Here is a 5,079-nt window from a genome sequence, read left to right on the forward strand (position 1 = left end):
TTGCGCCCCTTATAAGGATTTTAAAGTTTTCAATCCACACTTGTCACTTATTAATTAAATTAGAGAAAATTTGTAGCTCAACACCGAAAATTTCATGTCTCTGCGACATTTCGTTCAAGAGAAATGTTGTTTTAAAGATGAGTGTCGAAACGCGGAAAATCGCATATTTCGACTTTTCCTCCAATATGCGAGAGTTTGCACAAAACTCATTAACACTAGTGACAGACAACAATTTAAGCACGTCTTTGAACCAAGTTTAATTTCTTTTCTGGATTATCTGTCTTGCCATTTTGTTTTGGAAAGCACTTGTTAATGAGTGTGAAGTACAAACACCCCCCCCTGTTTCAGTAGTAACAATTATGGTCTTTTTGCATAGGCCTACTGAATATGCAGCAAAACGGCTTCATGCAGATTAACAATGCCTATTAACTTTAAAACCCATTTTTGAGCCTTTTTGAAGATTTTTGGATACAATTTCTAGACTTTGCAGGCGCCTGCTCGGCCAATAAAGCATTTTTCCCAATAATAATTCATCAGGGTGACTTTTCGTAATCCTTGGTTATCATCATGATTGAAATAGAACACATTTCATGACGCGCATTTCTTATTTTACGCGAAGAATGTAAAAAGAACGCGTTCATAGCGACGGCCGTTACAAGGGGGCGCAACACTAAATAAGGGTGACTTTTCGTAATCCTTGTTTATCATCATGATTGAAATAGAACACATTTCATGACGCGCATTTCTTATTTTACGCGAAGAATGTAAAAAGCACGCGTTCATAATGACGGCCGTTACAAGGATTTTAAAGTTTTCAAAATCCACACTTGTCACTTATTAATTAAATTAGAGAAAATTTGTAGCTCAACACCGAAAATTTCATGTCTCTGCGACATTTCGTTCAAGAGAAATGTTGTTTTAAAGATGAGTGTCGAAACGCGGAAAATCGCATATTTCGACTTTTCCTCCAATATGCGAGAGTTTGCACAAAACTCATTAACACTAGTGACAGACAACAATTTAAGCACGTCTTTGAACCAAGTTTAATTTCTTTTCTGGATTATCTGTCTTGCCATTTTGTTTTGGAAAGCACTTGTTAATGAGTGTGAAGTACAAACACCCCCCTGTTTCAGTAGTAACAATTATGGTCTTTTTGCATAGGCCTACTGAATATGCAGCAAAACGGCTTCATGCAGATTAACAATGCCTATTAACTTTAAAACCCATTTTGAGCCTTTTTGAAGATTTTTGGATACAATTTCTAGACTTTGCAGGCGCCTGCTCGGCCAATAAAGCATTTTTCCCAATAATAATTCATCAGGGTGACTTTTCGTAATCCTTGTTTATCATCATGATTGAAATAGAACACATTTCATGACGCGCATTTCTTATTTTACGCGAAGAATGTAAAAAGAACGCGTTCATAGCGACGGCCGTTACAAGGGCGCGCAACACTAAATAAGCGTCCCATAGGATAACGTGTGATTTTGGCCTACTTCGAGCGCCATTCCTGGCGTCCTTGCAATACTTGACAAAATAAATTTGGTATCAAATTAAAGCTCTGTTTCTGTAGATTCCAAAACTTTTGTCGGCATATATCGATGACCGTTGACTTTTTTCGCTATTTCACGATGCAAAAAATATGGCCTAAAAATATACTAAATTCACCACTCACATTTCAAAATCGGAAGTTGTCTTCATCCGCCACAGAGAATTGCTTTTGAGATAAAATGTCCGGTTTTTTCTGCATGTTATCATTGAAGACACTTGTCGAATTCATATGAGCTGATATTGAGTGATTTAAAGTGAACATGTCGGTAGATATGGTCGCTACAATCTCATACTCACTATGGACTATATTAGCCGAATTTCGTTCTTACATAAAATGCGTAGTGATTTAGTATTGCGCCCCCTTATAAGGATTTTAAAGTTTTCAAAATCCACACTTGTCACTTATTAATTAAATTAGAGAAAATTTGTAGCTCAACACCGAAAATTTCATGTCTCTGCGACATTTCGTTCAAGAGAAATGTTGTTTTAAAGATGAGTGTCGAAACGCGGAAAATCGCATATTTCGACTTTTCCTCCAATATGCGAGAGTTTGCACAAAACTCATTAACACTAGTGACAGACAACAATTTAAGCACGTCTTTGAACCAAGTTTAATTTCTTTTCTGGATTATCTGTCTTGCCATTTTGTTTTGGAAAGCACTTGTTAATGAGTGTGAAGTACAAACACCCCCCCCTGTTTCAGTAGTAACAATTATGGTCTTTTTGCATAGGCCTACTGAATATGCAGCAAAACGGCTTCATGCAGATTAACAATGCCTATTAACTTTAAAACCCATTTTGAGCCTTTTTGAAGATTTTTGGATACAATTTCTAGACTTTGCAGGCGCCTGCTCGGCCAATAAAGCATTTTTCCCAATAATAATTCATCAGGGTGACTTTTCGTAATCCTTGTTTATCATCATGATTGAAATAGAACACATTTCATGACGCGCATTTCTTATTTTACGCGAAGAATGTAAAAGAACGCGTTCATAGCGACGGCCGTTACAAGGATTTTAAAGTTTTCAAAATCCACACTTGTCACTTATTAATTAAATTAGAGAAAATTTGTAGCTCAACACCGAAAATTTCATGTCTCTGCGACATTTCGTTCAAGAGAAATGTTGTTTTAAAGATGAGTGTCGAAACGCGGAAAATCGCATATTTCGACTTTTCCTCCAATATGCGAGAGTTTGCACAAAACTCATTAACACTAGTGACAGACAACAATTTAAGCACGTCTTTGAACCAAGTTTAATTTCTTTTCTGGATTATCTGTCTTGCCATTTTGTTTTGGAAAGCACTTGTTAATGAGTGTGAAGTACAAACACCCCCCCTGTTTCAGTAGTAACAATTATGGTCTTTTTGCATAGGCCTACTGAATATGCAGCAAAACGGCTTCATGCAGATTAACAATGCCTATTAACTTTAAAACCCATTTTTGAGCCTTTTGAAGATTTTTGGATACAATTTCTAGACTTTGCAGGCGCCTGCTCGGCCAATAAAGCATTTTTCCCAATAATAATTCATCAGGGTGACTTTTCGTAATCCTTGTTTATCATCATGATTGAAATAGAACACATTTCATGACGCGCATTTCTTATTTTACGCGAAGAATGTAAAAGAACGCGTTCATAGCGACGGCCGTTACAAGGGGCGCAACACTAAATAAGCGTCCCATAGGATAACGTGTGATTTTGGCCTACTTCGAGCGCCATTCCTGGCGTCCTTGCAATACTTGACAAAATAAATTTGGTATCAAATTAAAGCTCTGTTTCTGTAGATTCCAAAACTTTTGTCGGCATATATCGATGACCGTTGACTTTTTTCGCTATTTCACGATGCAAAAAATATGGCCTAAAAATATACTAAATTCACCACTCACATTTCAAAATCGGAAGTTGTCTTCATCCGCCACAGAGAATTGCTTTTGAGATAAAATGTCCGGTTTTTTCTGCATGTTATCATTGAAGACACTTGTCGAATTCATATGAGCTGATATTGAGTGATTTAAAGTGAACATGTCGGTAGATATGGTCGCTACAATCTCATACTCACTATGGACTATATTAGCCGAATTTCGTTCTTACATAAAATGCGTAGTGATTTAGTATTGCGCCCCCTTATAAGGATTTTAAAGTTTTCAAAATCCACACTTGTCACTTATTAATTAAATTAGAGAAAATTTGTAGCTCAACACCGAAAATTTCATGTCTCTGCGACATTTCGTTCAAGAGAAATGTTGTTTTAAAGATGAGTGTCGAAACGCGGAAAATCGCATATTTCGACTTTTCCTCCAATATGCGAGAGTTTGCACAAAACTCATTAACACTAGTGACAGACAACAATTTAAGCACGTCTTTGAACCAAGTTTAATTTCTTTTCTGGATTATCTGTCTTGCCATTTTGTTTTGGAAAGCACTTGTTAATGAGTGTGAAGTACAAACACCCCCCCCCCTTTTTCAGTACTAACAATTATGGTCTTTTTGCATAGGCCTACTGAATATGCAGCAAAACGGCTTCATGCAGATTAACAATGCCTATTAACTTTAAAACCCATTTTGAGCCTTTTTGAAGATTTTTGGATACAATTTCTAGACTTTGCAGGCGCCTGCTCGGCCAATAAAGCATTTTTCCATTCTTTTCGTATAATTCATCAGGGTGACTTTTCGTAATCCTTGTTTATCATCATGATTGAAATAGAACACATTTCATGACGCGCATTTCTTATTTTACGCGAAGAATGTAAAAAGAACGCGTTCATAGCGACAGCCGTTACAAGGATTTTAAAGTTTTCAAAATCCACACTTGTCACTTATTAATTAAATTAGAGAAAATTTGTAGCTCAACACCGAAAATTTCATGTCTCTGCGACATTTCGTTCAAGAGAAATGTTGTTTTAAAGATGAGTGTCGAAACGCGGAAAATCGCATATTTCGACTTTTCCTCCAATATGCGAGAGTTTGCACAAAACTCATTAACACTAGTGACAGACAACAATTTAAGCACGTCTTTGAACCAAGTTTAATTTCTTTTCTGGATTATCTGTCTTGCCATTTTGTTTTGGAAAGCACTTGTTAATGAGTGTGAAGTACAAACACCCCCCCCCCCCCCGTTTCAGTAGTAAAAACTATGATCTTTTTGCCTAGGGCTACTGAATATGCAGCAAAACGGCTTCATGCAGATTAACAATGCCTATTAACTTTAAAACCCATTTTTGAGCCTTTTTGAAGATTTTTGGATACAATTTCTAGACTTTGCAGGCGCCTGCTCGGCCAATAAAGCATTTTTCCCAATAATAATTCATCAGGGTGACTTTTCGTAATCCTTGTTTATCATCATGATTGAAATAGAACACATTTCATGACGCGCATTTCTTATTTTACGCGAAGAATGTAAAAAGAACGCGTTCATAGCGACGGCCGTTACAAGGGGCGCAACACTAAATAAGCGTCCCATAGGATAACGTGTGATTTTGGCCTACTTCGAGCGCCATTCCTGGCGTCCTTGCAATACTTGACAAAATAA

The sequence above is a fragment of the Amphiura filiformis genome, unplaced genomic scaffold (assembly GCF_039555335.1).
Source record: "Amphiura filiformis unplaced genomic scaffold, Afil_fr2py scaffold_287, whole genome shotgun sequence".
Lineage (NCBI taxonomy): Eukaryota > Metazoa > Echinodermata > Ophiuroidea > Amphilepidida > Amphiuridae > Amphiura > Amphiura filiformis.